The sequence below is a fragment of the Schistocerca nitens genome, chromosome 4 (assembly GCF_023898315.1).
Source record: "Schistocerca nitens isolate TAMUIC-IGC-003100 chromosome 4, iqSchNite1.1, whole genome shotgun sequence".
NCBI lineage: Eukaryota > Metazoa > Arthropoda > Insecta > Orthoptera > Acrididae > Schistocerca > Schistocerca nitens.
Window position 1 is genome coordinate 140,147,741 of NC_064617.1, and position 13,347 is coordinate 140,161,087.

Genomic DNA, 13,347 nt, shown 5'->3' on the forward strand with positions numbered 1-13,347 from the left:
GACAGCTGGTTGAAGCTGTGCAATGATTGCAGCAGAGCTGGTACATGACATGTGTGCTTTCACAGGTTGCCCGGCCCCTTATGGCGTGGGATAAACCTTCAGCAGACTGGTAAATGACATTTGTGCTTCCACAGGTGGCCTGACCCCTGATGGGGTAGGATAAAACTGAGACAGGACTGGAGTAGGAAGTGCTGGGTGGGTGGACTGGGCTGGTTTTGCACCTGGGTCTTCCACAGGGGTATGATCCTTGTGGCAAGAGGTTGGGATTGTGAGTGACATTGAGATGGACTAGAATGTTGTGGAGGCTGGGTGGGCAACAGAACACCACTTTATTAGCGGCAGGAAGTATCTTGGGTAAGATGTCCCTCATTTCAGGGCATGATAATAAGTAATCAGAGCCCTAGCAAAGGATATGATTCAGTTATTCCAGTCCAGGATGATACTGGATGATGAAGGGGATACCCCTTTGTGGTTGGTTCTTGGGTTCTTACTGATACCTTTCCCAATGTTCTTCAGACTACAAATCCACTACCTCATTCCTCATATACCTTGTTACCTTTATCCTAACTCACATTTACTTCTCATCTGAAGGGGAGGTATATAAACAAATCTGCAGCACAGCCATGGACACTCACATGACACCTCAATATGTCAACCTTCTTATGGGCCATCTAGGGGAGACCTTGTTAGCCATCCAAAAACACCTAACCCCACATCTGATTCAGGTTCACTGATGAGATCTTCATGTTGTTGTTGTGGGGTTCAGTCCTGAGACTGGTTTGATGCAGCTCTCTGTGCTACTCTATCCTGTGCAAGCTTCTTCATCTCCCAGTACTTCCTGCAACCTACATCCTTCTCATCTGCTTAGTGTATTCATCTCTTGGTCTCCCTCTACAATTTTTACCCTCCACGCTGCTCTCCAATGGTAAATTTGTGATCCCTTGATGTCTCAGAACATGTCCTACCAATCCATCCCTTCTTCTTGTCAAGTTGTGCCACAAACTCCTCTTCTCCCCAATTCTATTCAATACCTCCTCATTAGTCATGTGATCTACCCATCTAATCTTCAGCATTCTTCTGTAACACCACATTTTGAAAGCTTCAATTCTCTTCTTGTCCAAGCTATTTATCGTCCATGTTTCACTTCCATACATGGCTACACTCCATACAAATACTTTCAGAAACGACTTCCTGACACTTAAATCTATACTCGATGTTAACAAATTTCTCTTCTTCAGAAACGCTTTCCTTGCCATTGCCAGTCTACATTTTATATCCTCTCTACTTCGACCATCATCAGTTATTTTGCTCCCCAAATAGCAAAACTCCTTTTCTACTTTAAGTGTCTCATTTCCTAATCTAATTCCCTCAGCATCACCCGACTTAATTCGACTACATTCCATTATCCTTGTTTTGATTTTGTTGATGTTCATCTTATACCCTCCTTTCAAGACACTGTCCATTCCATTCAACTGCTCTTCCAAGTCCTTTGCTGTCTCTGACAGAATTACAATGTCATCGGCAAACCTCAAAGTTTTTATTTCTTCTCCAAGAATTTTAATACCTACACCAAAGTTTTCTTTTGTTTCCCTTACTGCTTGCTCAATATACAGATTGAATAACATCAGGGAGAGGCTACAACCCTGTCTCACTCCCTTACCAACCACTGCTTCCCTTTCATGCACCTCAACTCTTATAACTGCCATCTGGTTTTGGTACAAATTGTAAAAAGCCTTTCGCTCTCTGTATTTTACCCCTGCCACCTTTAGAATTTGAAAGACAGTATTCCAGTCAACATTGTCAAAAGCTTTCTCTAAGTCTACAAATTCTAGAAACGTAGGTTTACCTTTCCTTAATCTTTCTTCTAAGATAAGTCGTAAGGTCAGTATTGCCCTACGTGTTCCACATCCTTAGCCATTTTGTATTTCCTGTCAATCCCATTTTTGAGACATATGTATTCCTTTTTGCCTGCTTCATTTACTGCATTTTTATATTTTCTTCTTTCATCAATTAAATTCAATATATCTTCTGTTACCCAAGGATTTCTACTAGCCCTCGTCTTTTTACCTACTTGATCCTCTGCTACCTTCACTACTTCACCCCTCAGAACTACCCATTCTTCTTCTACTGTATTTCTTTCCCCCATTCCTGTCAATTGTTCCCTTATGCTCTCCCTGAAACTCTGTACAACCTCTGGTTCTTTCAGTTTATCCAGGTCCCATCTCCGTAAATTCCCACCTTTTTGCAGTTTCTTCAGTTTTAATCTACAGGTCATAACCAATAGATTGTGGTCAGAGTCCACATCTGCCCCTGGAAATGTCTTACAATTTAAAACCTGGTTCCTAAATCTCTGTCTTACCATTATATAATCTATCTGGTACCTTTTAGTATCTCCAGGATTCTTCCATGTATACAACCTTCTTTTATGATTCTTGAACCAAGTGTTAGCTGTGATTAAGTTATGCTCTGTGCAAAATTCTACCAGACGGCTTCCTCTTTCATTTCTTAGCCCCAATCCATATTCACCTGCTACGTTTCCTTCTCTCCCTTTTCCTACACTCGAATTCCAGTCACCCATGACTATTAAATTTTTGTCTCCCTTCACTATCTGAATAATTTCTTTTATTTCATCATACATTTCTTCAATTTCTTCATCATCTGCAGAGCTAGTTGGCATATAAACTTTTACTACTGTAGTAGGCAGGGGCTTCATGTCTATCTTGGCTACAATAATGCATTCACTATGCTGCTTGTAGTAGCTTACCTGCACTCCTATTTTTTTTATTCATTATTAAACCTACTTCTGCATTATCCCTATTTGATTTTGTATTTATAACCCTGTATTCACCTGACCAAAAGTCTTGTTCCTCCTGCCACCGAACTTCACTAATTCCCACTATATCTAACTTTAACCTATCCATTTCCCTTTTTAAGTTTTCTAACCTATCTGCTTGATTAAGGGAACTGACATTTCACGCTCCGATCCGTAGAACACCAGTTTTCGTTCTCCTGATAACAACGTGCTCTTGAGTAGTCCCCGCCCGGACATCTAAATGGGGGACTATTTTACCTCTGGAATATTTTATCCAAGTGTATGCCGTCATCATTTAACCATACAGTAAAGCTGCATGCCCTTGGGAAAAATTATGGCTGTAGCTTCCCCCTGCTTCAGCCATTTGCAGTACCAGCACAGCAAGGCCGTTTTGGTTAGTGTTACAAGGCCAGATCAGTCAATCATCCAGACTGTTGCCCCTGTAACTGCTGAAAAGGCTGCTGCCCCTCTTCAGGAAGCACACGTTTGTCTGGCCTCTCAACAGATACCCCTCTGTTGGGGTTGCACCTATGGTACGGCCATCTGTATCGCTGAGGCACGCAAGCCTCCCCATCAACGGCAAGGTCCATGGTTCATGGGGGGATCTTCATGATATGGACTTCTTTCCTTCATAATCTTGACACCTCTCCCATTTGCTTCATGTGGTCCTCCTCAACGAGAATGTCATTCTCCTAGATGTTGACCTCCTCCTCCTGTCGGCTCCATCCACACCTCTCTCCACATTAAACCCACCAATTACCAATAGTACCTGCATTTTGACAGCTGTCATCCTTTTCACACCAAAAAATCCCTCCCCTACAGCCTGGCCACCTGGGGATGGCGTATCTGCAATTGACAAAAACTTCTTTGCTCAGTCTGAGGGTCTCACAAAGGCCTTCACTGACAAGCACCATCCCCCAGACCTAGTCACAAATGAATCTCACATGTTGTTTCCTCTCACACCCCAAAACCTCCCACCACATATTTTTACACATTCATGCAAATTTTAACATATCTCTTTGTGAAACTTCCAGGCAGATTAAAACTGTGTGCCAGACCGAGATTCAAACTCGGGACATTTGCCTTTTGTGGACAAGTGCTCTACCAACTGAGCTACCGAAGCACGACTCACGCCCCATCCTCACAGCTTTAATTCCGCCAGTACCTCATCTCCTACCTTCCAAACTATGGTAAAGCTCTCCCCCAGGCTGCGGCTAAGCCATGTCTCCACAATATCCTTTCTTTCAGGGGTGCTAGTTCTGCAAGGTTCACAGGAGAGCTTCTGTGAAGTTTGGAAGGTAGGAGATGAGGTACTGGCAGAATTAAAGCTGTGAGGACGGGGCCTGAGTCATGCTTGGGTAGCTCAGTTGGTAGAGCACTTGCCTTTGAAAGGCAAAGGTCCCGAGTTCGAGTCTCGGTCTGGCACACAGTTTTAATCTACCAGGAAGTTTAATATCAGCACACACTCCACTGTAGAGTGAAAATTTCATTCTATATCTGTATGTATTTTGCACATCTGTGCATGTTTCTGCATTTTTTTATGTATTTTTATGCAACTTTACCCATCTATTTGCTTATCCAGATCCTCTCACAACAACCAACACCTATTTTTCCTATTTATGCATCATTCCCATTTCCTTTCACCATTCCTGCCTCAATGGATCCTTGCTCCATCTTTGTGCACCACTCCCTGACCCTCACAAATCTGGTGCTGCAAAAACACATCTCCATATCACAGGTATCCCAGGACTACCTCTGCTCCTTCTGCATGATACTACTACTCTGCCATCCTTACTCCATACATCACACCTCTGAAACTTAATCCCTTGCTCTCCAGCATCTGGATGAGCATTCCAGACACCACCTCCATAAGTAATCTCACCTGCTGACATCCTACTGCTGCCTCGGGGTACCACCATAAAACCCCTATGATACCTGCAGTGTTCCTCCTCATCCACCCCTCATAGCACCTAAACCCTGCCTAGCTGACTTTTTCAACCTACCATATCCCCCAAAACTCTGTACCACCTCTACACCCAATCCAGAGCCAAAACATTTCTGCAACACTGTGGTTAACATTTCCATCAATGCCCTCAGCTCCACAGAAGTTTCAGTCCTATACAAAGGCCTCACCTCTTGCCCTACACCCAAATTTAACCATGCTCGACTTGCCAAAGACCTACTCTCCTTCTTTTGATCCCTGCAATGGAAACACTTCTTTGCCACCAGTCCCTCCAACCAAAATCATCCTTATTCCAACATTGAACCATGACTCCCCCTCTTACCTAACCATCTGCTGGTCACCTTCCAGGAATTCCTTACCTCCAACTGAACCACACCATCCTTCCCCAGGTTCCTTCCTCAGAACACCAACTTTTCTGTAGAAGAAAGAACAGCCATACACAACCTCAAAACAACTGCTAACCTAATCATCCTACCTGCAGATAAATGTTCCACCACTGCTGTTATGAATTGCAGTGGCTACTTGGCAGAAGACCTCAGCCAATTATCTGACTTCACCACCTATAAACTCTGCCAGAGTGATCCCATCCCAGAAGTCCAACACAAACTCCAATCCCTGCTTAAAGCCTTAGGCCCTTCCCAGAACTTCTCCCCTGAATCCATTTCCTTCCTCAGTCCTATGACACCCCACACCTTCTACATACTCCCCGATATCCACAAACCCAACAATCCTGGATGCTCCATTGTGGCTGGTTATTGTGCCCCCACTGAAAGGATTTTGGCCCTCACTGACCAACACCTCCAGTTTCCCATAATCTAGCCTCCCACATCAAATGTGCCAACCACTTCTTCACAAACTCTCCACCACCCTCACCCCTTTAGCCCCTGGATCCCTGCTCGTCACTGTCGACACAACCTCTATATACACCAACATCCCTCATGCCCATGGTCTTACTGTTATTGATCCCAACGTCCTTCAGACTCCAAACCCACTACCTCATTCCCCGCACACCTTACTAACTTTATCATAACCCACTGATATGCCTGCTAAACCCGCTGGGCAGAACAGGTAGTTAGGATTGTGGAAAGGGCCAAATAAGGTTGGGGTCAGTTTCACCTTCTAATTGAAATTTTTTGTAATTTAATAAGACCTTTACAACCAAAGTGGCACATAGCTGGACCTTTACTGAATGCAACTCTTTCATGGCTGAAGGCCACCAAACAAGAAAACTTAACAAGATAAAAATCCAATTAAGTTAGCAATAAAATAATCAAAAACCATCACAGCAAGGTAGATAGAACAAACATACGCAAGGTGCAATACCAAAGGCTAAAGGCCACAATCAGGTTCCAAAATTTTAGAATATATTACCATAGACTTTTAAAGGCAGAAGGCCAGAATGTTTAAAAACAAGAAATCTTAAAAATCAACAAGATAAAAATGCAATTAAAAGGCAAATAAAATAATCAAAAAAACATCACAGCAAGGTAGATAGAACAAACATATGCAAGGTGCAATACCAATGGCTGAAAGCCGCAATTAAGTTTCAAAATTTAAAAATATATTACCATAATCTTTTAAAGGTAGAAGGCCGCAATGTTTGAGCTAGAAAGATAAATTTAAGAATAAATGTTGCCAAATTTTTAAGAAAAAAGAAAAATAACCATAAGCCTTAAATTTTAAATAGCTGAAAACAGATAATTAAACACCAGTGGCACTCAGCCTCCAAGGAGGTCGGTCTGCCCTCGTTCACTTACACAAGACAGGTGGTGAGCCCAACTACACTTGATCCATCAGAACCCAGCCAGGGGACAGCCACGGACTGACCGACACAACAACTTGCTTCCCATCAATCAGTACATGAGAACTCAAACAGAAAAGGTTACTGATGTGATAATCCACAATGTCAAAATCACACACCATGTTGGACAGCAACAACAGGTGAGGAAAGGACACTGCCTGAAATTACGTTAGTGGCCAGGGCAGGTAACCAGAACACTAAGGGCCACAAGGAAGGAAATTCCTCTGGTCCGCAGCAACTGATCGACTCCTCCAAATGCCTACAACGTCTAAAATAGTCGCCGGCCGGGGTGGCTGAGTGGTTCTAGGTGCTACTGTCTGGAACCACGCGACCGCTACGGTCGCAGGTTCGAATCCTGCCTCGGGCATGGATGTGTGTGATGTCCTTAGGTTAGTTAGGTTTAAGTAGTTCTAAGTTCTAGGGGACTGATGACCTCAGAAGTTAAGTCCCATAGTGCTCAGAGCCATTTGCCTAAAATAGTCACCAGGAAATAACACCAACTACACACACAACCCGACAAACACTGCACGAAGACTTGAACGACACCCAACAGTAACTAAACACACACAAAGACAAATCGGGAGTCGATGCACACACAGACACACAGCCGACTCATGTACAATTGGCGAGCCAAAACGCGTTGTTAGTTTGGACAACTGACCGACGATCCACCAAGATCGTGGCCCGGCTCAAGTGATACGTGGCGGCAATGGTTGGGCAAGCCATGTCATTGCAGACCTCACTGCTGCTCCAACCCGACTGCACTAGTGCTGCACTGAAACTCCCCGACTGGCAGATCCGGACTGCGCTCCACACATATTCCAACTGACTGGCCGCCCGAACTCATGACTGGCACTCTTTGCAACAGACAATGACCGGGAAGTAATAGCATTCAAAAAAAGATACTACGAGAGGGAATATATTGATATGTGCTGCTAACGCCACCCTTGGTCAGGCAAAGCAGCAACTGAGTGACGGTAGTAATTTAAATTAACATAGTGAGGTGGAAGTACGTTAAAAACAAGGTGTAAAATACATGATGGTGGGAACATGAGCCAAGCACAGCTCACCCAAAACTACTAAACAAATCTGCAGCACAGCAATGGGCACCCACATGGCACCTTCCTAAGGCACCCTTTTTATGGGCCATCTAGAGGAAACCTTCCTAGCATCCCAATGTACCAAACCTCTAGTCTGGTTCAGGTTCATTGTGATAACTCCATGATCTGGGCTTAGGGCTGAGATATCCAATCTTCATTCTTTAACAACCTCAACATCTTTTCTGATACTTCCCACCCCTCCTAAAGTGGTGTTCTGTTGGCCACCCAACCTCCACAACATCCTGGTCCATCCCTATGCCACTCCCAATCCCAACACTTTGCCACAAGGATCACATCCCTGTGCAAGACCCAGATGCAAGACCTGCCCAATCCATCCATCCAGCACTTCCTATTCCAGTCCTGTCACAGGTTTATCCTACACCATCAGGGGTCAGGCCACCTGCGAAGGCACACATGTCATTTACCAGCTCTGCTGCAGTCATTGCATAGCTTTTTGTGTTGGTGACTACCAACCAGTTGTCCACCAGGATGAACGGTCACCACCAAACTGTGGTCAAGAGCACAGTAGACCATCCTGTCGCACAACATGCAGCTGAACACAGCACACTTGATTTCAATGGCTGGTTAACTACCTGAGCCATCTGAATCGTTCCCTCCACCACCAGCTTTTCTGAACTGCACAGATGGGAGTTACCCTTACAACACATTCTCCACTCCCGTAATTATCCTGGCCTCAACCTACAGTAGCATACTGCCCCACACCCTTCAGCAAACAGTTTCCACCCTCTGTATCTTATCATCTTCTCCCCATTCTCATCTCCCGCCCTGTTTATTTGCAGCCCTCTGCCAATGCAGCTGCCCACCTTTCCGCACGCTCCTCTTTTTTGCTCCTTTTTTCCCCACCTCCATGCCCCACAACTTCCTTTCACTGCACCTGTTGGCAGTCTAGTCCCTGTACATTTCACCAGATGGCGTATGTCTCTCTTCCCACCTGTACATTACTATCCCTTCCCCTTCCCCTTCCCCTTCCCCTTCCCTGCTGCCTCCAGATTGTACTTGCATCCCATGTAACAGTTGCATTCTGGCCCAAGATGCTGGAGTTGGTGGTTGTGTGTACATGAAGTGTGCTTGCTTGTGTGTGTGAATGGTGTGTGTCTCTCTTTTACTGAAGAAGGCTGTGGACGAAATTATAGAAGTGTCTTTTAATTATGCCTGTCTGCAATTTGACGTGTCTTCTTTATGGAAAGTAGCAATCTATCTTTTCCTGGAGTTTCCATGTTTGAAGATTTAATAAAATAGTTTTTATTTGCTCACTAAAACATGACTAAAACTTACATTTTATGTTTGCATGCTGTAATATTTGTGTATATGCTTTTGATGGATGATGAATGCATTGTATTTTCTAATGGCAAAATGATATTTTTAAGTGATATAATTAAAATTTAACAGTTTAGAGATTTTTTCTTTACTATTATCTGAAACTGAATTTCATGATTCTAGGTCAATGGGAAGTACCCTACAGGTTTTTTGAGTGGGTTTGTGTCACAATATGTGACATAAATGCCCGAATCTTTTGATTGCACTAACCTAGAAGCTCAAATTTTTTGCAATGGTAATGGACCATAGACTTAAGATTGTGACATAAATTTGAACTTGATACATCAAACTGTTCAAGAGTTCTTAACAAATGGACAGACAGAGAGAAAGATGAAAAATGACAAAAGTAGTTTTTTCCATGTGATAAAATTACAAATTAATAATTTTCAGAATTTTTCGCTCACTTTTGATGTGAAACCTTGCTTCATGACAAATTTCATGACTCTAAGTCAACAGGAAGTAGCCTACAGGTTTTGGTAAGTGAGTTTGCAATTATCAAGACATGTGACATAAATGGCTGAATATTTTGATTATATTGACTGAAAGGCTTAAAATTTGTACACCACCGAGAGATCCTGGACCTTAGTATATGACATAAAATTTAACTTAATACATCAACCTGTTCTTGAGAAAAAGAGTTCATAACAGTCGGACAGATGGACAACAAAGCGATATTAAAAGGGTTCCGATTTCCAGATTGAGGCACAGAACCCCAAAAACCATCAAACACTTGAATTTTCTCCACTGCATTCTCCTTACAGCCAGTTTTTAACATCTAGAGAGTTTATGTGCCAGTTTTTCTAAGCAAGAAGGAAAAACGTTATTGGCTGCATGCTGGTCTTGAGAATCAGTCATTACAAAAGCAATGAGCACACAAAACATCTGTCAATTAATAATTCCACAAGCTGAACAGAAGCTTCTTTAGTGATGACACTTCGCTTACTGACTCAGGAATGGTAGCTCTGTAAGCATCTAGGGGAAGAATGTAGTGCTACAAAAACTCTGCCCAACACAAAATCAGTTTGGTTTCTTTGGGTATCCCCTCATGCATAGCCATTTGTGGACTTTAGTTGCTGTGGACATTTTTGGGTTCACTGCCATGAGGCTGAGATGAGTCAGCTTTAGTAGTATTGGAATAATGGTCAAAAATGGTGAAGCTGTAACCCATCCAGGACCTCAATAAATTGCATTCACATTAATATTTCAAGGAAACAGAACACACAAAGAGATTGTTGTCAGACAGTGGTGTGCTATTTATAACTGAAGAGCTTAAAGGATTGTTAATTTAGAAGAATGTAAAACATGAATTAATTTCATGGTATCATCCACAAGTTTATCCTACATATCACCCACAAGTTAATCCTACAAAGGTTACACAAAAAAAAACTGGGGAAGCTCTTTTGAATCTACTGTGGAAGCCACCTTATAAAATGGAGTGAAATGATAACAGAATTTCAAAAAGGACTGGCAGTTACATAAGTGCCTCCTTTGCTAATGGTAAGTGGAAAAATGAATGGGTGAACCTGTTTTATAGTTGACAGAATGATAAGTCAATGGAGAAGTGTAAGAAACAATGGAAAAAGAGGGAATAAGATACGAGCAGTTAGGGCAGTGGAAATGAGAAAGTGGGGAAGACATGTCAGAAATGACAGAAAATTGTGACACAGGAGATCTGGTGTTAGTTAACAGCCAACAGATGAGTGCAAGGTACAATAAAAAAAATAAATAAAAACATTTCTTAATGAAGGGCCCCCTATAATACAGACGATGCCTGACTCTAAGGCATTAGCTTCGAGTCACCCTTTATTAAGAAAGGTTAAGGGTATTTGTACTAGTGAAGATACGAAAAAGAGTTCCTATGCATGGGACAAGAGGGTTCATAAGTGGAGTTTCTAGTTGACTTACAAAATTTTTGGTACAAAGGGTTGGTATATGCAATTATTTGGAGCATCATTCTCATTTACTTTGTGTTAAACCTTGAACATGATATTTTTTAGCATAGCACGAGAACACATTACCAGTAAATAACTCATTCATTACTACCGAACTGACATATTTTGGTGAAACTTTTCACTGCAGAAAGATATAGTTCAAAGTCAGAAAAAAAGGGCACACTACATGCCATAGCAGACAGATTCTTAATAATGTGAGTAATCCCATTTCTACTTAGAGAGACCTCACACTTCCACTCTCCATTGCCTTCTGGCATAATGAAAAAGAAGAAATAAAAGTTTTGTCTGAACTTGAATATCACACATACAGCCTTTAGACTGTCTTGATATTATTACACATATTTCACAGTACCTTATTACTTCTTAATGACATTTTGTGACTAATAACAGAAAGTTTTGGAAAGAGTGCAGTCACAATGATATGAACCAAATGGTTAACAAATGAAGTGAATGACTCACATTTTCAAATCTTGTTTGTGCTGGAATTTAATTATTAATATTTTACATTATTTGCAGCAGCTAATATTATTCACAATTTTTCTTACACAAAAAAATATTTCTACCATTGCCTTCAAAAATTTATTGTATAGTCTCACTAGGATGTTACAAGATTGATAGGCTGACAAAAGCTGCTATGGGTTTTGTAGTCCACAATTCAGTGGGTTTTGTAGTCCACAATTCAGCTCATGAAAGTCATTTATTAAGACTTGTTGATTATACTGAAACACCAAAATAAATGATGCACTGTTCACAGTCATTACTGATCCTGTGAATTGTTCAGGACTGCAAAGGAAATCAATCAGCAGCAGCACACCTTTAAATATGGTAGTGAAAACTACTCATAAGTGAAGCAGAGAGTAATCACTTAGCCAAACTGCATCACAGTCAGCAAAAGTAAAAGTTAATGGCAGTGGATGAATATTACCGCTCTCAGATCCCAAGCAGGCCCATATGTAATACAAACAGATGAATGGAGTGCACATTGTCAATACTCCATTTGGCTGTGGTGATGAACACATTCAATTCAGCCAGAAGTAAGACTAGGCTGAAGGACACATGTCCTTAAATTTGTTGGCTGGTGTCCTTACGTGGCCTGCCAGCTGGAGACGCCATGTCACCCCCTGTTCTCAGTGATACCACCAGAAGTAGCTGTAGTGAGGCATATTGATAGTATTGTATCATCCAGCTGTACACACAGTGGGATTACAAGACTGGATACTGTGTAGTGGCTAGGGTGTAGCTCATTACAGGAAACCGTAATCAGTATGGCAAGATGTGGATATGAACCCAAATCCTCTAGATTATGAGTCTTGAATGAAATTGTCGTAACTGTGAAACCTGAAGGAAGTAGTGAGACCTTTGCACATGTACATGTGTGCATTTTCAATTTTGTGTGTATGTGAGGGGATGGGGGAGGGGGGAGATGAGGGGTGAATGACTGAAGCACCTCCTGCCATGACTGTAACAATGAATTACTAATATCCAGGTGGGTCTTGACAAGATTTCAACTTGGTGAAAATATTGGCAATTTGCTTCAGATGTACAGAAATGTAAAAATGTACACTTCATAACATGCAGAAAAGTGGTACTGTAAGACAACTCAAATATCTGTGTGTAACAATTTGTATGGATATCGAATCCAAATGTCACGTAAACTACCTTCAGAAAAGTAAGTAGGAGACTTGAGTTCATTGGCAAGGTACTGGTAAATGCAGTTAGTCTACAAAGCAGATTGCTTACAGAACACTTGAGTTTCCCAAATCAGAATATTACTGAAGTGTGTGTGGTGCATACCAGACGGGACTAACAGGGTATACTGAACATATTCAATGAAGGACATCACAAATGGTCACAGGTTTTTGTGACTTACAAGAGAGCAGCACACAAATGATAAAAAGCCTGAAATGACAGGCATTTGAAGATGGAAAATATTGAAAGAAGGCTTACTTACAAAATTTAAAGGACTATTATTAAGTGAAGAGTGAAGAACTATACTTTTGTCCACAAAGTACTGCTCCTGTAGGGATTACAAAGATTACAAAGACAAGTTCAGAAGAACTACAGTGTGCTCAGTGGCATTTATAACAGTTATCCTTCCCAAATCCATACACGACTAGAACAGAAGAAAACCCTAACAGGTGGTACAAAGCTAAGTACCCTCTGTGCCATGCACCTCACAGTTATCTGCAGAGTATGAATGAAGATGCAGGTCTTGCCATGTTAATTATTAATGGATGGCTGTATGGCAGACAATATTCTGTAACACTGGGCATCCAGATGGTTGAAATTTTGTACTGTGTCAGAACATGGAGAATAGCCTGTGATTCTTAAACTACAGAAATATTGCTAGTGACCAGAGAAAAGAATGAAATAAGAAGCAG

The 13,347-nt window shown here is 41.8% G+C and overlaps 1 protein-coding gene and 1 non-coding gene across 2 annotated transcripts in view; one reads left to right on the plus strand and one right to left on the minus strand.

The window, feature by feature from the left end:
• Positions 1-13,347, minus strand: part of LOC126252019 (Bardet-Biedl syndrome 1 protein homolog) — a 110,278-nt gene that overhangs the window by 48,513 nt on the left and 48,418 nt on the right. The gene's annotated exons all lie outside the window — the stretch shown is intronic.
• On the plus strand, positions 4,164-4,238 carry Trnas-uga (transfer RNA serine (anticodon UGA)). Its single transcript has one exon. It is a non-coding gene; the product is annotated as a tRNA-Ser (tRNA).